At 45.7% G+C, this 24324-nt stretch overlaps 1 protein-coding gene across 33 annotated transcripts in view; it reads right to left on the bottom strand.

The window, feature by feature from the left end:
- LOC102900020 overlaps positions 1–24324 on the bottom strand; it is a 369137-nt gene that overhangs the window by 18989 nt on the left and 325824 nt on the right. For 21 of the 33 annotated variants that reach the window (XM_045049709.1, XM_045049715.1, XM_045049710.1 and 18 more), the window contains 3 exons: positions 19113–19223; positions 5033–5194; positions 1571–2635 (listed from right to left, as the gene is read on the bottom strand). The gene's annotated coding sequence lies outside the window, so the exon portion shown is untranslated. Of the gene's footprint in view, positions 1–176; positions 2636–5032; positions 5195–19112; positions 19224–24324 lie in introns of those variants that run through there. The other 12 variants (XM_045049719.1, XM_045049728.1, XM_045049734.1 and 9 more) reach the window with 2 other exon arrangements.

The raw sequence follows: 24324 nt of genomic DNA, 5'->3' as shown, positions 1-24324 counted from the left end.
AGTCTCCTGCACTCTTCCTGGGGCTCCTCATCTGGGATTCAGACCCAGAGGTCTTAAAGGGTCCCGCTCCCCGCATCCCACCCAGTTCCTGGGAAGTGCTGTTCCACCCCACAGATAAATGGCCTTCTGGCTGGTGGGCGCAGGCAGGGTCTTTTGACCTTTGAACGGATATATACCTTCTTCCCACAGCACTCCAGGGAGGGGATCGCTTTCTCCCACTGCGGACTGCACCTCTGAGCTAGGTACTGAGCCCGGGGCTGGCTCCCCTCCTCCGCAGGTGCACACACAGGGCAGCTGGGGCCCCAGTCGGGAGAAAGCCTGCAGTTAGAGATTGGCTCTTTCTCCGTTTTGTTTTTTTCCTGACCCCCAGTCTGTGGTTTTTCACTTGTCCAAATACAGTCCTACACTTGCACAACCTCTCTTTCTCTTCCCTCTGTCCGCAGAAGGGAATCCCTCCCCTTCCTATGGGTGGTGCCTATGCCCATTTTCTCTTTCCCAGTTCCCAATCACGTACCTATTGGCCCACCAGGTTGTCCCCATGGGCTCCTGGAGATGTCTCTGTCACTCTGAAGTCCGGACTCTTGGAATTCCAAGTCCTCTGGCCTCAACGCTACTGTGTTTGAGGGACGAGGGAACTTGGGGTCCCCCTACTTCTCTGCCATGTTGGATTCCCCTCTCAACTAACTTTCGAACTATGTCTTTCCCTCTGTTTCCCCACATCCCAGTCTGCTCAACATTTTCCAAAACACTATTCCTATTCATCCTATAATGATGCTGTCTTGCACCCCAGGTGTCCATCCATCAATACCTTCAAACACCTAATGCCATGTTGAAATGCCACCTCTTTGAGGACGTGGAGTAGACCTCAGTCATCTCCACTTGTCTCACAGTGATTAGCCCAGTAGCTGCACACACAGTAAGTACTCAACACTGGCCTGTTTGCTGCTATGTTCCAATCCTTTATCCATCTACCTGTTCTCGCCTGGATCCTTTGTGACTAGATATGGACAGGGGACTTTCAGGAGGGCGGGGAAAGGAGCAAAGTCTAATGAGTTATGTATTATGTATTACATTATGTGTTACACATTCCTCAGGCCCATTCGTTCATTACCTGTCATTTGTTCAGCATCTCCAATGTGCTGGACACTGTGCCCAGAACTTTACATTTATTATCACTCTGTCATTTACATTTCAACGAGATAGATACTATTATTGGCTTGAGTAGTCAAAAAAAGAAACCTGGGCTCACATAGGTGGTGCAATTTGCCCAAGATCACACAGCTGATTTGTGTCTAATCATAGAACAAAACCTATGGTCTTTCCATTATATGTCATCACCCTAAGACAAAGACCCTGACACCAAGGAGCTCACAGACATGAAGCAGGTTTGACTCTTATAGCCCGTTCACTAATTTATTGGTCCATTTATTCCACAAATACCACATCAGGCATCAGCAATACAGTATGAACAGGCGATGGTGGATGGGTAAAGATAGGAAAAACATGAAATCAAAGAAAACCCAAGAAATGAAAACAACTCATTGAAAAGATAAAACAAAGGAAGCGCATGTGACTCAGTCACATAAATTTTTTTTAATTGTCAAATGAGGAACTCTACAAACCTGGGTGGGGTTTTCAACATGATTGGTCTAGCTGAAACAGAGGGGGAAGTGAAAGTCAAAGAAGGGAATGGAACATTGATTTGGGGTGCAAAATCTATACTATCACAAATGTTCTGGTTTGTTTTTCAAAGTCCTTACGATGTGTTCTCAAGGAGGAAATGTCTCACAGTTTGCTGGGTAGCCATGAAAATGTACTGCTCACGTCTCCTGAGATGGGAAACATAGTTGACTGAATGTCCCAGTGCTGGATCCGCCATTGTGTTCATGCCAAGGTCACACCTCCCACAGGCTGCCAATGACTAAGCATGACGAGGGTATAAGCCCAGGCTCATTTCTCTGGGGCACGGAACTGCTCTCATAGGCAATTTGGTCTCTGTCCAAACACTGGATCTTAGAAATGTACTTCAGTTTCAGACTCTTTCTTCCTGGTCTCCTTCCTTCCTCCTCTCCTTTCACAGGTGTGAGACCCACATCAGGGTCTAAAGTCTCTCCCTGCCTCCCCCTACTTCCTCCCTCTTTCTCTTCACAGGTGTTTCCTCCAATGACCCTCTTGGGCATCTAACCCTGTCTTAGTGTGTACTTCTCAGAGGACCCAAACTTCTACACTAGTCCATTCAGAGCTCCCAGTGGTCAAGTAAGAAATGTTTTTAAATATATCCTTTTGCATTTGGTTTGGATTTATGTGGAGAGTTGGAAAGAACTGGTCATAGAAGAACAATCGTTCTCATGCTCCTGGACCCAAGAGAGTTCCAGCATCTTAAAGAACTCTCCTCTGAGACCATAGTAAGTAACCATAATAATAATTACAACGAAATCATTTCATCTTTTACTTGCAATAACCATCTAAATGCTGTGGGTGGGTATTTAAATGCTCGTGTTAGAGAGCAGGAGGCCCGGAATGGTGAGAAGGCTTGCCTGAAGTGACAATGGCTTTGTGGGTGGACAGGTCTAGTGAAGCCTGACATCCCTCTTCTCCATGCTGCCACAGCACATGCTCCTGGTTTCACACCCAACTGTAAGACAGAACCCATTAAGAATCAATTCAATATGAAGTGACCTTTTTGGGTGACATGATTCAACCCAAAGACCTTTATTTCCGCAAAATAAGCATCAAATTTGATGGGCATTTTTTAACCACCCTTAACTGACTGGTCAGAGTCATTCTCAGCAACATGAAGCGCCCCCCCCACACACACACACCTCACACATTCTAATCGCAGCACTTGGCACCATGCCAAGAATACAAACAGTGCATCACAACAATTGGCTGGCTGTTGTTGGATGGACTGACTTTGGGTTTTCCCAAACGGCATAGTCTTCTTTTCAAAGACGACAACTACAGCCATCTTTGTAAAACGTGCGCGTCATTTCAGTGGCAAACTGATGACGATAGCATGTGACAGATAGCATTTATGGCACCCCTTTCTTTGTGCAGTGTCTGTGCCAGAACCACCCTCAATTATTATCCCATTTTGTAGATGAGAAAATTGAGGCTTGGATCTATTAAGCAACTTGCCCAGTATGTCATAGCTAATAAGTGATAGAGATCAGATGCCTCCCAGAATGAAGAACCACTCGTCATCCTCTCTCCTTCCCAGAGATACGCCAGAATTGAGCACAAAGTCCCCCACCTTGGTCCAATAATGGCGTGAAACAAGACTGAAATCATGAATAATCCAGAATGATCACTCTTTAAAGAAATATTTCCCAGTGCTTCATTCAAACTAGATTTAAAAAGTGATAGGAAGGGTGTGCATTAGACCTTTTGGGCTGTGAGCTAAGTGGAAAGAGGTTTATAATTATCTCATTACATACTTGATAACAAATGCTTCCAAGATGCTTGCTGCATTCCACACCATTTCTCTTTGATATTTTCCACAGCTCACTGTCATTTTACTGACACGCTAATAGAAAAGTTTGAACACCCATAGGAAATTGCCCAGAGAAAGGAATGAAAGGAATCGGACTTTGATGGTTCCCTGTCTTGCTGAGGACAGGCTTGGTCATAGCTGAGCAGTCAGTCCTTGATTACACCACCAGCCTCCCCTCCCCTGTTCTCTCCTTGACCACACTGACCAACGCATACCAAAGGCGGAAAATGGACGGTGTGATGAACCATATTCATCTTTTACCGTGCAACCAAGTTTAGGAAGAGTCGTCTGCATGGACAAGAATAGTTCCAGGACTGCCTCTCTCAGACTCGGAGAAATAAGGAAAACAAAAAGAATAAATAGGGGAAAAGGCAAGGAGAGGACATTCTAGTCATTATTTCTTCACGTATTACTTACTCATCCCCCAACAAAACCATACTGAGTGCCTATTTTAGGTCAGGCACTGAGTTAGGAACTGGTCAACTAAACAGACGTGAGAAGGAAATGACAAAAAAGATATGGCAGACTCTCCCTGCCCGTGAGCATGCCGCTTCTTTCCTAGTTCCAGCCACAGTAGATGAATCATGGTTCTTCTCAGCCAATCATGGTTACCACACCCCCTTTGGGAGCAATTAGTTTAGGGTCAGATGAGTGACACATTTCTGGCCAATGGCACATAAAGAGAAGTTTGCAAGGGGCCTTCTGGAGAAGATTTCCTTCCCCAGCACAAAGGAAGTAAAGGAGGGGGCCCTTTTTGCCACCTGCTTTCTTTCATCCTGCATGAAAAGATGTCCTGAAAAGACATGATGCTTAGAGCAGAGGCAGCCACATTGCAACCATGAGGAGAGTCATCACCGAAACTCCAAGGATGGGAGAACACAAAGATGTGCGGAACGTGGGTCTGCAATGTCACATCAAGGTGATATGCATCAGAATCCAACAAACGTGTGATCAGTTCAAGTAGGCTTAACCCTTGGTAGGATTTGTGGAGTGTCTTGTTTTATTAATAATTACAAAAAAAGAGAGATTTAGTCCAGCTCTATTTTGTACCAGGCAATGGGCAAGGTGCCCTTTACAACATCTTTTTTCATCAGCACAAGAGAGGCACGCTGATGCTCACAGGGGTAAGATATGGCAGCCACTTCATATCCTCCCCACCCAGCTCCGATCTGTAATTCCCTCTCCTCCTATTAATAGCACCTTAATTCTCCTGTGGGTGGTTCCTGATGAACTATCAGCTGTGGTGTCTTGGCCCCCTCTCACATACCTGATACATAGCAAAGCTTAAAAAATCTACTGTTTTCTCTAAAGCACACTTGTCTTATTCTCTTGACCCCATTAGATATATAGCTACATCAATATCAATATCGATATTGATGTTGATATCGATATCGATATAGATATATTGGGGTCAATATAGATAGAGATAGATAGATGATGGCTAGATCTGCTCTTCTCTCAAGGTTTGACCAAATTAAAAAAAAAAAAGACTATCTCTCATATCTCTTGCAGGAAACAACATATTTTAAAAACATTTACCATAAAAGTAAGGTTCTTCTTAGGAGACAAGCGAAGTTCCGGTCTTCCAAATGCTGATTTTTCTCACCACAGACTAGCTTCGTGTAGGTGGAGAAGGTGCACCATTACCAGGAAACAAAGAGTCGGAGAGAAAATATACGGTAGGTCTCTTACTGCTCACACCTGTTGGGGAGGTATTATAAACAAATACAGACTCTGAGAATAAGGTTTCCCTGAAAGTACACTGTCACTGCCAGGAAACTATTGCTTATCTTTAACACGGAGAAGAAATCAAGGGAGAAGCCTTGCCTAGAAAGTTCAGAAATATTTGCAGTCGGTTGATATGACTTAGCACAAGCCTTTACATTGACACTGCTCAAACCATATAGTATAGGGGTCAGCAAACTACAACCTGAGGGCCAAAATATGGCCTGTCACCTGTTTTTGTAAATAAAGTTTTATTAGAACACAGACACACCCATTTCTTTAGATATCATCTATGGTTGTTTTCACACAATAACAGAGTTGAATTGGTGGCAGGGATCATCTCTTCCACAAAGCCTAAAATATTTACGATCTGGCCCCTTACAGGAAAAGATTGCTGGGGGCTGGCCTTGCCTAATAATATCAGCAATTATTATCAGTTATTGAACATCTACATTTACCACCAGCGTTGGTTCTCAGAACGTGTGAAGTAGGTACCTCGTCCCATTTTTCCACAAAAAGAAGGAAAACGAAGCTGAGGAATTTTTAGTAACTCGCCAAAGTGACAGAATCAGAACAAGGATTCAAACCCAGGCATGCACACTCATTTCTGGATATTATTTATGCAGCTGCTGTGGGCAGGCCATCCACTAAGTACAAGCAACACAATGGCAATCAACACTGTGCAATCTTTGTCTCATGGAGCTTACCGTGGAGGGAGAGAGGTTGTTGTTAAACAGATAACCACATAACCACATATATTAGATATGATGAGTAGTTGTGCTAGAAAACACTGTGAGACACAAGATTAGGGTACTGGAGGGAGAAAAACGGGTGGTCAAGTTTAGATGGGAAGGGGTCCCTCAGGTTGGGTTCCCCAGAGAGCAAACCCAGCAGTAAATCTCACTTGCTAATGCTTTCTTGGGCGAGGCAGTCTAGGGCAGCAAGAGAAAAGGACAAGAGGAAGTGAAGGAACGAGGGAAAGCACGTGCAAGGTGGTGTTTTACAGAGCTGGCACCAGCCTTGCAAGAAAATAGAGCTGATGGCTCAGATGGATGAGCCATCTGGGACAACCGTGTCTTGGAGAGCCCATCCGGGAGAAGGAACAGAGAGAGATTTATCTGCTGGCCCCTTCCCATCTCCTGTTTTCCCTGAGGAGAGCTGAGACAGCTTGAGGTGTTAGGAGGCTAGAGGATGCACAGGAGATTGGGCTCCCCATCAAGCGAGTTGCCGCAGCACAGAAGGTCATATAAGGCTGACAAAATCCAGGAGACCCACAAAGAGAGTCCATCAGGCATCTTCTTTGAGGAAGTGATGTTTCTACTGAAACTTGAGAAATGAGTGAATGAATGGGAGAAAACTTCATTCAAGCTGAGGAGAAAGGAAGTGCAAAGGCCCTGAGGCAGGAGAGAATTGGCATATTTGAGAAGCAGAAGAAGACTTTGGGGTGCTCAGGAGTTATACTCCACAGGTCCATGCCCTTGCTCCACCATTTACTAGCTGTGTAACCTGGGGAAGTTTCTGAACATGTCTGAGCTTCTCTTTTTTACCTATAAAAGGGAGATCATAAGGATTAAACAACATCATACATGCACACTTAACACAGTTTTTGGCTCATAAAACTCATAAAAGGCAAACAATATTGGTCATTATCCTTATTATTTTTTAAGTTTATTTAATTATTTTGAGAGAGAGAAAGAGAACACATGCGTGTGTGTGAATTGGAGAGGGGCAGAGAAAGAGGGAGAGAGAAAATCCCAAACAGACTCTGGGCTGTCAGCACCGTACCCGACACAGGGCTCGAACCTGTGAACCATGAGATCATGACCTGAGTCAAAATCAAGAGGCAGAGTCTCAACCGACTGAGCCACCCAGGTGTCCCATCTTTATTATTATTACTATTATTATTTTCATTATTATTATTCCTGGTGTTATTACTTACCCTGACCTACTGAATTAAAATAGCTGAGGAAGGGCCCTTGAATTGCATGCTTAAAAAAAATCCCTGTGATAATTTGGATTACAGACCAGTCTTCTGTAAAAAGATTATGCTTTCATATCCTTGCCACACAGGGCCAGTCGATTTTCCTACTCTGCTGTCAGATTCGGCTCACTGAATGGCTCTGGCCTGTGGACTATGGGCCTCATGGCTGCAAACGTGTAAGGTGACCGCATACCTAAAAAGTCGGTCTCTTGCATTCCTGCCTTCTGTTGGAACAGCACACTGCGCATAGGGGCTGCTCCTTCCTATGCAATCACAGACCAAGAAGACCAATGGAACTGACCCTTAGTCAACCCACAGCCTGAAGCACAACTACTGCTGAGCTGTGGGCATCTTGCGACATAAATGGAAAATAAATCTTCATTTTTATAAGCCACCGAGATCTGGGGGCAGGGTTCTTTGTTACACAGCAAAACTGATTGATACAGTCTCTAGTAATTCTTTTACACGTGAAATTACGGCAATATAAAACACTGAGTCTGTGCTCTAGGTTCTTAAGGGAGCTTCTCTTTTGCAGGGACAGATGTCCAGCAGACATTCGGCTAGACACAAGTGTGTATTGGGGTGGAGTGTGGAAGATGGCAGTATCAGAATTGGCTCCACTAGCTCATGTTGAGAAATACCCAAAGCAAACATGAAGGCATTGGCTCAAATCTCTCCGTGCGCTCTGTAAGGGGGCAACCCCTTCCTGGCCTTAACACACACCCCACCTTCTGCATGTTCCATTTGGGTGACTTCTGTTCCCTTCCAGGCATATTGAGATGGGCATTTTCATATTCTGCTGATAGCAGAGGTGTGGGGGTGGGGGTGTGTTGACAAGATCACAACTCCCAGGGTGTTTCTTTCCAGACCTCACTTGGCCTTTACGCCACAGGAATAAAGTTGATCCCAAAGCAACTCCGACCCCTTGAAAATCCTTGTAAACTACCTTTGCCTTACGCACTTCTCTAAGAAGTGAGTTAATAATAACACTCATATTCATACAATTTCAACAAAATATATGTTAGAAATAAGACCTCTTTTCTGCTGTCACGAACGCCTGCTGTCCCCTTTGGAGAAGCAGCATCACATAGTGGTTAAGAGGGAAAATTCTGTCATTAGAACGCTTGCATTTAAATCCTGCTTGCCAGCTGCGTGACCCGGGACAAGTGACTCAACCTCTCCGTGTCTGCATTTTCTCATTTGTAAATGGGGATTATAACAGTAGTTCTACTTGAGGGTTATGTTGAGCATTATTTGAGTAAATACACATAAAACACTGAGACTGATGCCTGGCATATAGTGAACTGCTCAAACAAATGTTAGCTTTTCCTATTATTTTATGAATGAGCTCAAGCATCTTGGTCACATGGGCAGAGGTAGAGCGAGAGATTATGTAGAGTACAACCTCCTTCTCTCAATGCTAGAGATGGCCTGGGTGCCGGCACATTGCCCCGCCTCTCGGGACCCACCACAGCCTTCACCCTCACCCCGTTGTTCTGGTGTAGGCTGTGGGCGTTCTTATGGACAGACGTGAGCTGCCGCTGAAAACTGGGATGCGAGTCTGCATGGCAATGTCCAGGGAACCAGAGCCAGAGAGGGAGGGAAGGGGAAGAGAAAGGAGAGGGCCTGAGGGCCATTCTGAGTGGGGTCAGGGCTGCACTGAGGGGTGGGAGCACCCTGAACAGGGGAATGACTTGGGAACTTTCAAAGAGATGTTCTTATTTCATCATCCACTACGTACTCGAAAAAGAGATAAGGTGATCCATTGGTAGCAGCCTCAGCACCCCCTACATCCTCTCAAACAATTCAGCTCTAGGGGCGCCTGGGTGGCTCGGTTGGTTGGGCGTCCAACTTCAACTCAGGTCGTGATCTCATGGTTGGTGAGTTCGAGCCACACATCAGGCTCTGTGCTGACAGCTTGGAGCCTGGAGCCTGCTTCTGATTCTGTGTCTCCTTCCCTCTCTGCCCCTCCCCTGCTCACACACTCTCTCTCTCTCAAATATAAATAAACATAAAAAAAAAAAAAAAAGAATTCAGCTCTGGCCCAGACTTGCATATCTCCCTGACGTTAACCACCATCCCTGGGAAGCAAATTAATGGGGAATTATTTCCACACTCCCAACTCTGGTGCACATTTATTGAGCACCTATTATGAGCCAGGCAATCTGCTAAGGGTTTTACATACATTAACTCCCTTAGAATTTCCCTCAAATCCTGTGAGGCCAGAATTCTGAGGATTCTCATTTTGTAGATGAGGATCCAATCTCTGAGAGGTTAAATAAACTGTGTAGGGTCACCGGCAAAGCCAGGAATCAAAGTCAAGTTCAGCTGTGCTACCCTGTTTTGTGTGGCACCACTTTAGAGCATTTACAGCCCAGTAAATGGTGACGATGATGGCCAAGATGAGGAGATAGTTCTGGGTTCCCAGAACATGATGTCTCCCTGTCTCCTCTCTGCCCCTCTCTGAATCCCTCCCTTCATATTTCCTCCCTCCTGGAACCACCAGCCCTGCTGTCCTTTTTATTCTTCCCTCACTCCAGGTTATCTGGTCAGGAGAAGGTTGTGACCATTACTGGGAAGAGCTTCTCATGATCCAGAGGGAGTTACTGAAACGTCTATGACTCACCATGCTCTGGGGAGACACAGTGGTAGAATGCCCTGTAAGGAGTCAGGGGCTTGACTTTGAGTCCATCACTTGTCACTAGTTCCAGGGCCTTGGCCAAGTCACTTGACTTCAGTGATCCTTAGTGGATCAATGACACGTGTCCTACAAACACACTGTATTCTTGGAAGGTAGCTGTGAGGTCACCCCATTCCCCCTTCTCTTCCCATCAAATCCCCTCTCTGGAGAGATTTTTGCCTTGGCTCTATTCCCTCAGGTGTGGTCCACAATCCAAAACAACAGCCCATCCTGGAAAGGCATCTTCCCAAGTCTACGTTCACCCGGCACCTACAGTACTCTGAGTCCTTTCTCCCTTAGAGCACAGCAGTTCAGCATAGTCACGGGGTTCTCAGATGGGAGTGTATATCAGGATACATGGAAGGCTGCTACGACCCCGGAGGGCCGGGCCCCACCTCCAGAGTTTCTGATTCAGTATCCCTAACACATTGCTGGTTGATGTCAATGCTGGTCGGAGGACCTCTTTGAGAACAACTTAATATTCGACAAGTATTTTCAGAGTCAGGAGTAAGTGCTCAGACTACCAGCTCTTCTGCTTTCTGGCTATGCAAGCTTCGACAAGTCAATCTCGGTAAGCCTCAGTCTTTTCATCTGTAAGTGGATATGACAATGATGTGTACTTCCTAAGATTATTGCAAGGAAGGGCGAGCTCCTGCTGAGGGCCTTCAGCCTTCTGCCTGACACTTCATAAGTGCTCTGTTTGTGAGTTGTCAAAATTCAAGGGGTTCTAAGGCCCCTTGGGTCATTGAACCCATCTTCTCACTCTGAGTCACTCTTCAACCCCAAGAAACGACATCTAGTGTCACTACTGAATGTGTCTCTAGCCCAGGAGCTGCCCAGAAATGAAGGCAAGCTTCAGAGCAAACCAGTAATTAGATAATGACAACAAGCCAAACACACTGAATCGCGGGCGGGTGGCGTGGAAAAGGTCAGGCTTCTCAGATCCTCACTGTAGGGAAAAAGCTCAGGACATGGCATCAGATGGTCTGAATTTGGATCCAGGCTCTCCCGGGTTGGGGCTGGGTAAGCTTAAACAGGTTCAATGTAATCTCTGAGACTCAGTTTCCTCATCTATTCAGTGGGGACAATAATGAGCTGCCGGTTTGTTTCATAAGCTGAGATTCTCCTAGTTGTGAGAAACCCAGCAGCTACCTAAATATTTGTGTCCCTTCCTGCTCCAGGCAATTCAGGTGCCACTGCTGATAACCCCCCTGGTTGTACTACCATCTGGACTCTTACTTAGAGAACCCTAATTTCTGAGAAAGGCCAGGACACTCCACTCTCAGCTTTCCCTGGCCTCAGCCTACCCATGTTTCCAGGGAACACCACTGGCCTATGTACCCAACCACACAGGTCACACCAAAAAACTAATGTTCAGCAAAGGCTGGGAGCAGCCACGGTCAGCTACAGCCATAAAACCCACAGGAGACAAGATTCATGATAATGTGTTCACTTTCCTTCCTCTTCTCTTTCCTCCAAGAAGTCAATTTCACCAGTCACTGGACATGCTTTGAAAGACCTCAGAAAATCCCACAGGAAAGCACCAAAGATTGTTTTTATCATTTTGTTCCATTTCTCCTGTTTGCTTAGTAATCCTGGTAAACAACTTTGTGCAAACAGAAACCTTTTTCATTCGATTGAGTTCTTGCCTGGGGCACTGTTGCCTCAATCTTAAGGTTTGGGGGTAGGTGGAGAAAGTACTTTGGATTTAAACTTCCTGATAAGTGGGCACATAACAAAATGAAAGAACACCGGCCATTTATCTATTTATCCAACCCCCTTGAGGGGGTTGGATATGAGTGACTTTCTAAGCTTCCATATGGATGTTCTATTTTTTTTTTAATTTTTTTTAACGTTTTTATTTGAGACAGAGAGAGACAGAGCATGAACGGGGGAGGGGCAGACAGAGAGGGAGACACAGAATCGGAAGCAGGCTCCAGGCTCTGAGCCATCAGCCCAGAGCCCGACGCGGGGCTCGAACTCACGGACCGCGAGATGGTGACCTGAGCTGAAGTCGGACGCTTAACCGACTGAGCCACCCAGGCGCCCCTGGATGTTCTATTTTTTATGACCATTATTAATACTATCATCATCTTTGTCATCATCACCAACAGAGGCTTGGCCCAGAAACACAAGTTGTATTTGTTGAGTGTGAATTCGTCTGGAAGTTCAGTGTCCTTAGCCCAAGTTCACCTGGTCGGTCATAGCCCGAAGCCCCAGAGAAAAGAGAACCTGGCAGCGTTTGGGTCCGGAAGGAGACAGCAGCAGAGCTTGCGGACCTGGTCTGAACCAGGTACTCTGAATGGGCACCTTACAAAGACTCAGAGCTTTGCCAGTTAGGAGTTGCCACACTGCCCCACTGACCCTCGCTGAGTTACCACCCCCAGTGCCATTCAGTGACTCGGTGTAGGGCACCGTGTCAACACCATTAGTGGAGATGATAATCAATCTTTAAGCTACAGTCTCATAGCTTCTCTCTAGAAGTTCTCTTACCTCCCGAGACTTTTCACACAATCCCTGCTCTTTACATCCTCTGTCCAGGCACCTGGCTTTTCTTTCCTGTTCCCGTGCATGGCACGGACTGGCATTCTGTACAGCCTTAGTTCCAATTAATTCTTTGTTTTGTTTGATTTCTAGCCCATGGCCAGCAACTCCCTGGGTTTTTACTCTCAGTTGCTCAAGTAAATAAGCCAAATGTTAATTTATTGCTCTTTGATCATGACTAAATGCAGAGATGGTATAACCAGAAATACTAACGTTTGTCCAGGCCTCCCTGGTAGCACAGTAACGGCACTGGGTTTGGGTGTGCTTCGGTTTCGCGGGGCAAAGGGATGCCCCCTTCTCTAGCGTCCATCATCTCATTGGATTCTCCCAAACGTCCTGGCAAAGTTGACAGGACGGGAATTATTATCTGCATTTTGCAGATGAGGAAACCAGGCTCAGAATGATTAAATAAGTTGCCCAAGGCCACAGAGCTCAAAAGTAGCTAACTGCAGCTAAAACTTACTCAACCTGACTCCCAGTTCAACAAAACTGTTGTGAGTGTCTCCGTCCCCCATTGGGTCATCATGTGGGATAATAATAATTTTATACGATATCTTTTCACAGACATTTTCTGGGTTATCCAGAGTGCATTCTATGGGACGGCAGTTGTGTGAAATACTCCATAAGAAAACATGCTGTGGCCAAATATGTTTGCAATATGCTGTCTACTCTATTCTATTCTTGGAGATTCAGCATATTGATTAGCATTTTCATAAATGAAAGCCTCTGAGAAGTTCTCCTGAATAAGACCTGGACAAAGGTATGGCCCCAAATTGTCTGAACATATTTGATCGTGAGGAGGCAAGAGTGGAAGCATGGAGATCATGTCCCAGCAATGCACCCAAGAGACTGGGGGTGTGTGGACAAAGAGGGATGGCACCAACTGGTGAGACATATTTCAGATGCAGAGCCAACCAGATTTGCTGGTGGAGGATGCAGGGTGTAAGAAAATCAGAGGAGGTAAGGATAGCCCAGGGATGTGAGGCCCCAGCAACTGTATGAATACAGTGGCCACCGCCTTATAGAAGCTCTCCCTGGACTAAAAGCTCCACCCTATCATGGCGGCCTCTTACAGCATCCGATCCCTGGGCTTTGGTGATTGCAGTTTTCATTTTATCTTTGTAGATGAGATCACTGGCAATGGCAGAGCTTTTAACTGTTTCCTCACTACCCTTATCTCCAGTGTCTAGCACATTATAGTCAACAAATCTTTGCTAAATAAATGAATGGACAGAGACTCGCATGCGGTAGTCACTTAGCAAATTGTAGCTACCATACTATTAGTCAACCTAGTACACAAGCATTAATAATAAAGCTAGTCAATTAGTATGCAGGGGGGGCTGGAGGGAAGTGGGAGGGCATGACTGTTAACAGGTTGGAGGACTCCATTCTAATCTGAGCCTCATCCTTCTGTCCCTGGACTTAGGGTAAGACCCTTCCTCTCTCCGAGTCCAGTTCTTCTGACTCCATCCAACAAGAGGTTGGACAATAGGATTCCCGTCAACCTGCACCTTGCTGCCCATGAGTTTATGTGGAAGCCATGGACAAGGCTGCGTTCTTGGGAATGTGTAGCACAGGACAGCCCAACACAGACCAGGTCTGATCAAATGCTCCGCCATCTAACCCAGCTTAAGTCCTGCAGGCACCCAGAGAAGGGGACTGCAGTAGTAGCTAGAGTCACCAAGAAGGCTTACTGGAGGTTCTTCTTTCTCCTTCCAAGAGTCTGAAGTAACAGATGAATATGGTGACATTTGTTGGAGAAAACAAACAAGCAAACAAACATTCTTCTGGTTTGTCTTACTCTCAGTCCAATTGGCAAGGCTTGCCCCTCTCCTGCCTCCAAAAAAGGACCATTGAGCAAAAGCCACTTCCTCTACTAGACCTCACTCTGAACCTAGCTTTGTATATCTGAGATAGTCTTTTTTTTCTCTTCCACTTAGGAATACACAAAAGTACATTTCCCATCTGGACCTGTTTTGAGCCATTCTCCCTCAAGGCTGATCTTACGTTCCTGGTTGTGGACAGCTTGCCTGACCACGGCCTCACCACAAGGCATGGAATGGGTCCCCAAAGTTTGACCAGCTCTATGATATCTCTCTCAGGGAGGGCTCCTGAGCAAATGATTTTCAGTTTCAGTTCATTTGTTTTTGTTTTCCATTTGGTTGCCCAGGGCAAACATCTACCCTGAGAGTTTCTCCCCTGGGACCATCTGTGCTATCATTGCTTGCCTCAGAGCAGATGTGTAAGGGGTCCCCCAGTGCTGAGGCCCTGCTTGCCTCTTTTGTTCCCCAGAAGAGGTCACTACGTGATTAAGAAAAATGGTAGCTTGGCCCCAGCCCCTAGCCATCCCCCCGCCCCGCCACTGCCAATCAATGCAGTCCTCAGCCATTAATAACCAAACCCCACAAAGCCACCCAGTCCTTCCTAATATTCTCACCATTGATTTTATTATCATTGTTATTGTGAAAAATATTCATAGCACTACGTGGTGATCATCACCACATCAGTCTTGCTTTACAAAGATGCCGGCATGACAATCACTTTATTTCTGCCCCAGACTGCCCCTCCAGCTGCTACCTAGCCTAGTTTAGAGGGAAGAAGACTGAAGGACGAAGAGCTAAACTGGGTTACATAAAGAGAATCAGCAGCCAAGGTGGGATGAGAACCGATGTCTCCTGAAAACAAGTTCTGATGTTGAAAGAAAAGGTGCAGAGTTTCATTGGCTGAGCCACCCTTCCTAGGCAGGAGTGAAGGATTGAAACATGGTAACAATTCAAGGTGAGCGGTGCCACTCTGCAAAGGCAGAAGCGGGGGTGATGTGAAAGCCAGTGGCTTAGCTAGAGGGCAGCTCAACCTTCTTTCTGTTTTCAGGGTTCAGAAAGTAAACAGTGGAAACCAAGCGACAAGGATGAGGGGGGCAGAAGAACCCACTCAGCCACCATGGGGGTGGGACTGAAGATCAGCCTAGTGCACTGTGGAGTCTTGGTCACTGAAAGAAGTACATGAGATGCACAGAATGTCATTCTCAGTTCTCGGTTTCATATTATGTATGGAGAAAAACTGGAGATGTTGGGGGGGGGCGGTGGTCAGATAGTGACTTCCTGGAAGCTTATGAGGCTCACAGCAACAGGACCTTAGAATACAAGAACCTCAGTGGTCTGGATGATTAAGGAGGAGGAAACTCAACAGCGATATCATAAGAAGAAGGAAGAACACAGCCAAACACACCATCAAAGCTGCCTTCATTGTTGTGAATGAATTCTAAGTGACCGTTCAGCTTTGGACATACACTCAGACTTCAAAATCCCAAAAGCAGAAGTCATACCACCAGGATCCCAAGCCTGAGAAGCCAGGTTGCAGAAATATCCAACTGGCCAAGCCAAGACATTTGCTCAGCTCTGGCAGCCTAGGGATGAGGGCTGAGTCTAAGCTGTCTGATGTCTGTGGTAGGTAGAGGCCACTACTCTCCAACAAGACTACAAAAAAAAAAAAAAAGAGGGGCACGTGGGTGGCTCACTTAGTTGAGTGTCCGACTTCAGTTCAGGTCATGATCTCACAGTTCATGGGTTCGAGCCCCCCAGGTTGGGCTCTGTGCTGGCAGCCCGGAGCCTGCAGCCTGCTTCGGATTCTGTGTCTCCTTCTCTCTCTGCCCCTCCCCTGCTCACGCTCTGTCTCTCTGTCTCTCAAAAATAAATAAACATTTAAAAAAATGAGTACAAAACAGAGGAGATCCTATACCAGCAGGGAAGGCTGGATATGGCCAGCTCCCAAAATGAAATCTATGAGAGCCTACCACACATGGGATTGATACGCATCCTTATAAATCCAATGGTTCCTGCAAAGAGGATGTGGACTACTCTAGCATCTATGGTGAATATCAATCACATCAATGATTAAATAAGCATTTAGTATGAATTGAGCAGTGCAATGAGTGCTATATATGTATATTATCATATTTATTTTTTGCAACTGCCCCTGCAAGAGGTTTTATGTATTCTATCTTACAGAAGAGAAACCCGAGACTCAGAGAGGCAAGACAGCTTTTCCAGGGTTGCTCAGCTTACAGTCAGAATTGTAAGTCAGATCTAGATACCTAGTCAAAGCATCAGCTTTTTTTCTTTTAAATAGTAGAAACTACCTAATGCTACTAGCCCCTGTGACCCTGTGTTTCCATAGCAAGAGGACTTTGAAGAGGGATGAAGGAATGATGGTAGCCAGGTTGGAGAGGACACCATAGATAAGGAAGGATCTGAACCAAGTTGGCATCTGAAGTCATCCCCAAAAAAGAGAGGGAAGCAATCGGCTACTGGGATAATTCTAACAGTGCATTAGTTCCAGTTTTTATGTTTTGTTACATGGCTCAAACAACAAACAGACAAGTGTTTGTTGAGCAGGACACTGTGATATGAGGTCCTGTGGATGATGCAAGAACAAATGAGTCAAGATGTTTCTATGTTTTCATTCAACCACCTTGAAATCTTACTGTCTTCCTGGATGCTTGAAAAGCTACACAGCCATTTGAATTATATGGCCTCAGATATTAAGTGACAAGGGTCCCAAGGAGGCACAGTCTGAATATTCCACAGGGGAATTAACATCTGGGCTCAGCACTGAACCTTAGGTTGGATTAAATAAAATAGAGACAAGAGGGCATTCCCGGAAGGGGGAAGGACATCTGCAAAGCTAAGGAGGAGATCGGCCCAGCTAACGTGGAGAGCTGATGTAGGTCGTGAGACAGAGAGAATCAAAAAGCAGGTTGAAACAGTTTTATGCAGGGATTTTGAACTCTAGGTTAAGGGGCTTGATATTTACATTAATAGAGATGCGAATCTGAGGGAGGTATTTGAGCGGGTTAGGCACATGTCCAGCACCCACTAGAGTTGGTGGAAACCGTCAGATACATGAAACATGTTTGCTAAGTGAATGAATAAATATTATGTATCGGTTAGGCTGGCAAGGAAAGAACAAATCAAGGACACCAGGTGGGAGCCTATCCCATTAGCAGTCTGGGCAATAGAGATTGAAATAGAAAAGCCACAGAAAGCTTGGACAATGAAAAGGACATTCTAAAAGGAAAAGAAGAGGATTCTAATGCCCGCATTGTTTCCTGATTGGTAGTTTGCACCAAGAACAGAGGGACACAATCTTCTAATAACCTCCAAATTCAAAAATCCATAAATCTACCAGAGCAGCTAAAGACGCTATATATGCTTGTCTGGAAGTAGAGATTAAGTCAGGAGAAACAACAGAAGAGTTTTTATTTTTATTTTTTAAATTTTTTTAATGTTTATTTATTTATTTTTTTTTTATTTTTAAAAAAAAATTTTTTTTTTCAACATTTATTTATTTTTGGGACAGAGAGAGACAGAGCATGAACGGGGGAGGGGCAGAGAGAGAGGGAGACACAGAATCGGAAACAGGCTCCAGGCTCTGAGCCATCAGCCCAGAGCCTGACGCGGGGCTCGAACTCCCGGACCGCGAGATCATGACCTGGCTGAAGTCGGACGCTTAACCGACTGCGCCACCCAGGCGCCCCAAATGTTTATTTATTTTTGAGACAGAGAGAGACAGAGCATGAACAGGGGAGGGTCAGAGAGAGAGGGAGACACAGAATCTGAAACAGGCTCCGGGCTCCGAGCTGTCAGCACAGAGCCCGATGTGGGGCTCGAGCCCATGGACCGCGAGATCATAACCTGGGCCGAAGTCGGACGCTCAACCGACTGAGCCACCCAGGCGCCCACAGAAGAGTTTTTAAAACAGAAAGTAAAAATGTAAAAAACTGAGCCATGTTAAGCTTTGGAGCCAATGTTTCATCTTTTTGCTAGCTGGTTCATTGATACTCGATTTAACCTGTGGTGAATGAACACAGCAAAGCAGGTCTCATTGTGTCCATTTTGCAGATGGGAAAAGTGAGGCTCAGAGAAGCCAAACATCTCACAGTGACTTGACTCTAGGTAATCTCATTCCAAGTCCTATTTGTTTTTTGTTCATTGTTGTTTTCTATCCTCCCATATGGCAGAACAAGAGATGAGGAAAACAGAAAGAGAAATTTAGAGAAAAATGAAAACCTAGTAAGTCCCACTGCTAGATAGATGCCCCAAGAAATATATGATGGGGCTGCATGAATCTCTACTAAACTTTTCTCTTTGCCATAAGTATGAACACTCCCATGTTTACCTAAAAGAATTAGCCGTGAATAACAACCCATTTTCTCTCCTGACAGTGTATAGTTTCTTTTTAATGCAGAGACACTGCATATATGTAATTGGTATTTTTTAACAAGCCTGTGTTAGGTCAGTAAATGCCTTGACTTCTCCACTTCCCTCCCTGCATCATCACTTACAAATTCCAGCAGATGCCAGGAAGTTCTCACCCAAGCCAATAAGCCCCAGAATTATATAAAGCTACACCCTTCTCCCCAAACAAGATCTTACCACTGGGAACAATTCACTTAGTTTCAGCCATTTGGTTTCTTGACAAGAGCCAAAAAGTGCTGAGATCCCTCCCTGGAAGGATCAGAAACCTAGAAGAGGTCATATATGGCATATTCCTTGTGCTTAGCATCCTTCTTCATGACACAGGACCTACCGAGGGCATGACAGAGGTTTCATAAAAGCTTTACAGGGCACAGAGGAGTCCCAGGACTCTGAGCCACAGTCGCCTTCGTAAAGATCGGCGGTTGCACCCACCTGTCTCGTAAAGCTTCAACACAGAGGTCGGCCAGATTCCTTTCCAAGTCTTGGGAAGCCTCAACAAGTTATGCTTCTTCACGATGATTCATTCAGACCCGCTGAGTTCCTCTGACAAGGGAGGAAGGATTTCGAGTCAGCCTTCAGCATAACTAGTAACTTCTTCTAAACTGTCACCTGAAGGCTGTGTTTGAGTTTTAAGTCACAACAGCTGGTGACATCCCACTAAAAACCCACCCCTCTTCACCTGCACCACCTTCTGCCTTTTCTCTGGTCCCCTGCCAACACCACCGCCTAGCCTTGTTTCCTAAGAAAAATGGCTTCTTTCTGAAACCACAATCCAGTGTCACTGGGATGTATGAAAACTCCCACAGACAGGAGCTGCTCCCGCCATATGGGGCATCTCAGTGGTACCCATGGGTGAAAATGGTACAAAGACATTGTTCCCCTCAGCTCTCTGGGCAACTAAAGCCCCCATGGGAGTTGGCTTCCAGCAGATTCTTCTGTTTGCCCTCTGCCCTTGCTGATGTGTGCCTAAATTATCCTTCCTTATATGTGCCAAGAAGTTTTTTTTTTTTTTAATGGAAAGCTGTTCTGGATTATTTGGGGATCGACTTGGTAAAGGCTTTTAAAGGACAACTAGGCAGAATTTATCAAATGCCTCAAAAAGTGCATGCCCTTTAAACAGAAATGCCACTACCGATGACTTATTCTATGCTAACAATTAGATGTGAAACTGGAAAAGTATAAGGATGTTCATCACAGTGTTGTTTACAATGAGGAAACATTAGAAACAATTTATATGTCTACAAATAGGGGTTTTGTTAAGGTCATTATGGAATAATCATATTATATAATAGTCAGCAGGTATTCAAAATGGTGTAAAAATCATTTCATTGATCTGGCAGGAAATTTATAATATATTATGAAGTACAGAAAAGAAGATCAAAAAACAGTTGTTAGAATAGTATTATGTTTTTGTTCAAAAATAAAACATTACTATGGTGATATATCCACAAGTGTGTATATTACTAATATAATAAAATCCCGTGGCATGAGGTATTGGGATGGCTTGGAGTATAATTGCTATCATGGTGGTAGGATTGCCTTAAAATTTGGCAGTTCTTCAATTCTTTTTTTTTTTAACGTTTATTTGTTTTTGAGAGAGACAGAGACGGAGCATGAGCAGGGGAAGGGCAGAGAGAGCGGGAGACATAGAATCCGAAGCAGGCTCCAGGCTCCGAGCTGTCAGCATAGAGCCTGACGTGGGGCTCGAACTCATAAATCGTGAGATCATGACCTGAGCTGAAGTTGGACATTTAACCAACTGAGCCACCCAGGTGCCCCCAAAACTTGGCATTTCTAAAGTTAGGCAGGGGTGATTCAGTAGGTTAAGTGTCCGACTTCAGCTCAGGTCGTGATCTTGAGGTTTGTGGGTTCAAGCCCAGCGTAGGGTTCTGTGCTGACAACTCAGAACCTGGAGCCTGTTTCTGATTCTGTGTCTCCCTCTCTGCCCCTGCCCTGGTCACACACACTCTCTCTCTCTCAAAAATAAAAATAAACAATAATAATAATAAAGTTAGGCAAAGGTGAAGCCTTGAGAGTAAGGGAGAAGATATTTTTCGAAGCAGAAAATCCCTCCTGGTCAGTCCCTCAAGAGAAAGGGTGTGTATCTTAGCAATTAAGCGTTAAAAAAAAGAGGGAGAGATTTTCTTCCTGGGTCTTTTGTTCCCTGGTAATCTTCTCAAAAGTGTATGAGATCTGTAATTCTTAACAGTGAACTAGTCAGGGAAGGAGATGTCAAGGTCAAAGCTGAATACTGGTCACTTTCTTTGTGCAATCCCTTAGGAAGTGATCAAATCTTTCTATATTTTGATCTGTTTGGGGGAGCTAATAATAACAATAGTCATAACTACCATTTGGGGGCCAGACACTTTGTATCCATTATCTCCAACCCCCCCCCCCCCCTGCCCCGCCACTGTTGCCAAGATGGACGGGATCATTTTCACGTTGCAGGAGGAAATAGCTAACAATCCTGAGCATTTATGCTAAGTAAGACGCTCCCTTAAGATCTCTGCTTAGCCTCTCAACCTCAAGAACCCCACTTTAGTGTTGAGGAAGCGGGCAAGGACCTGCAAAGAAATGAGTAGCCTTCCCAAGGTCACACAGCTTGTTCATGGGGGGATGGGACTCAGATTCAGGTGGTTTGACCCTAGAGATGCTAACTACTAAGATCTACTCCCAAATGACAGAAACACGGGAAGATGGCGGGGGGGGGGGAGCGGAGCACCTCAGGGCCAAAGTGTTAAATCAGCAAGCGTAACACTGGAGGACGGTGTGATGGTGGCAGAAGGATCAAAAGGGATGTCGCCCTCCCCAGACGGAAAGTCAAATCTCCCAGGGACAGACAGATGCTGACATGGCCGGCTGTGTCCTCTGACACCATGCGGCCCCCAGTCTCTTTGTCCAATGCTAACTTCAGGCAAACCGCATTCCTTTTGATTGAGAGAGGCGGCATGTTTTAGTAACATCAAGAAGAAACTCAGCTCTCCCTGTGAAATGTGTCCGTTTGGTTATTTGATACGTGTTGTGGACCCAGGCATAGGTCACAGTGCTATGTTACAAGGCTAAGGTACTCCCAGCTTCATGGTAAACGTATTAACAGTCTTAATTATGGACTGTGGCAGACGTGTGAACAAGGGCTCGCAGAAACAGAGAGCAGTGCTGTTGGCTCTGTCGGGGAGAGGCGGGCTATGCCAGGCAAAGCCCACGGACACCCATGGCTTTGTCACAGGCTGCCAGGCGTCACTCTGCATGCTCTCAGGCTCTCCCAGGGGGCTCCACGGAGCAGGAAGCATTTGGCCTTACTCTTGGAACAAGCAAAGGCGTTTGAAGCAAAACTCTCTAAGGGGATCCTCTGAGACCTAAGACAGGCAGTCCCGGCAGCCATCATCAGCTGTCTTTCTCTCCCAGTGACAATAGCTGAGGTGACTGAAGGGAATCAGATGAATCTGACCATACATACACTGAGGCTGCCTTCGGACCCAGCATAATAAAGTTCTCCCCCTCACTTTATGTTTCGCCTCTTCCAGAAGCTCTTTCAGCTGGATATATATGCCCAAACACACACACACACACACACACACACACACACACACACACTCCACGCACATACACTCATGCACGTGCCCAAATTCTCCTGAAGCAAATATTATTTTTAAATATTTGAGGGCAGTGACCTGCGGGTCTATTGAACTTGAATTACCGCAGCAGCAATTTCCCTTTCAAGCCAAGCTTACAATCGAGTCAATACCTACGGCCCAGATGCTGTATCACTAAGCAAGAATTTCATGTGGATTATGTCAAAGTGAGCCCAGCACGCAACTGATCCGTAATCGTGCTTGCTAAGAGCATTTAGCCTTCTGGCTCCAGCCACTCTGCTGCCTGCCTCAGATTTGTGTCAGGGGCTAATGGCAGAAAAAAAGAGGCAGTGCCATTCAGCTTAATTGGGCAATCATTAGGACTTCCTCCAGTAAAGGAAGGAAGCAGGAAAGCGGCAGCTGACCCCCCGCCCCCCAGGCTGTTTAGGGGTCTTGTGCCCAGGGACTACCTCACACAGGATAAATTTATCTGAAGTTGCCTAACTTCCCAGGCTGATCTAATTAGTAAACACCTTCAAAGGGATCAAGCTGACTTTTGAGACAAAGTCTAGCACATACCACAAAGGTGGGCAAATAAATATTTAAAGGGCACATCTGTGTAGGTGGAGCGGGGAGGGGAGGACAGATTAGACACAGATAACAGTTCACTCTGGGAGCTCTGTTGTGTAACTGTCCTTGTCCTTGCCCCTCCACTGGCCAAACTTGCCCCTTCCCCAGGGCTTCTGCGGGATCTGGCTCACTAGACACTCAGCCACCCAGTCTCCAGAAAGCACCCTCCTGAGACCTGATCATAGTGCTGGTCACTCACTACCATAATTGTTTTGGATGTTAGTATTGAACTCGACCCGCTTAAATGACTGCTGGAGTTAACGGTTGTTCTTATTTTTATTCCATCCAGCAATGACTGAAACAAAAGGACTGACTCTCCATGGAGGGCATTCTGGCAACACCAGCGGTTATCGGCACACCTCTGCGGAAGACCCACCCTGTGTCCAGCATTCCCTGACTCTTCGCGCTTTTGCTGTGGTTTGCACCCAATTATCACGTAGTTCCCCACCACCCAGCTCAAGAACAGCAGCTAACAAAAGCTCATGGTGCACAAAGGAACCATAATCCCTCCACTTCCCCCGTTAACACTCTGGAAGGACCTGGGACAGAAACATTATCGTAACTGGATTTAAGCCCAGGAGCCATACTTGGAATTGAAGTTCGGTTCTCTGGAGTGGATCAGATAGGTAGACCAACCTAAGCTTCTTAATATGCTTCATTGCACTCGTTGGGGGGAAACTGGGGTTGGTGTTGGGAGAATACCATTCTCAGAACGAGAGCCATGTGCCACACGTTGAGTGGTGCCTGTTCATTATCTCACTTCACCTTCCTTGCAAACCTGCAAATGAGGCATTATTGTCCTCATTTCACAGAAAGTAGCTGAGGCTTCAGGACATGCATTGAGCTACACACACTCCCATCTGTTCTGTTTTGTGTTTAGCATTTATTGGTTTGGTTTTGGTTTCTCTGCTGTACCAGGTATACGTTGAGCATTCAGCAAAAATTATAAAATAGCTGATGGTAAGATCCTTATCCATTCTCTTCCCACGGTATTCACAATGCAGAGCTGAGTGTTGGACCCATGTTCATCCATTCATTCACTCATTCATTCATCCATTCACTCAATACATATTTATCAGATGTTAGGGATACAGCTGTTGAGTGAAACCAAAAAGATACTTGTTGTCACGAAGCTTACATGTTAGCTGAGAGGGACCATCAATCAATAAATAAGCATGCTGGTGAAGGAAGGAAAGAAGGGAAGAAGGAAGGAAGGAAGGAAGGAAGGAAGGAAGGAAGGAAGGAAGGAAGGAAAGGAGGAAGGAAGGGAGGGAGGGAGGAAGGAAGGAAGGAAGGAAAGAAAGAAGGGAGGGAGGAAGGAAGGAAGGGAGGGAGGGAGGGAGGGAGGGAGGGAGGAAGGAAGGAAGGAAGGAAGGAAGGAAGGAAAGGAGGGAGGGAAGGAGGAAGGAAGGAAGGAAGGAAGGAAGGAAGGGAAGGAAGGG

This window comes from Felis catus, chromosome F2 (genome assembly GCF_018350175.1).
Source record: "Felis catus isolate Fca126 chromosome F2, F.catus_Fca126_mat1.0, whole genome shotgun sequence".
NCBI lineage: Eukaryota > Metazoa > Chordata > Mammalia > Carnivora > Felidae > Felis > Felis catus.
The sequence above is the reverse complement of the archived record's forward strand: the minus strand, read 5'-3'. Positions and strand labels throughout refer to the sequence as shown.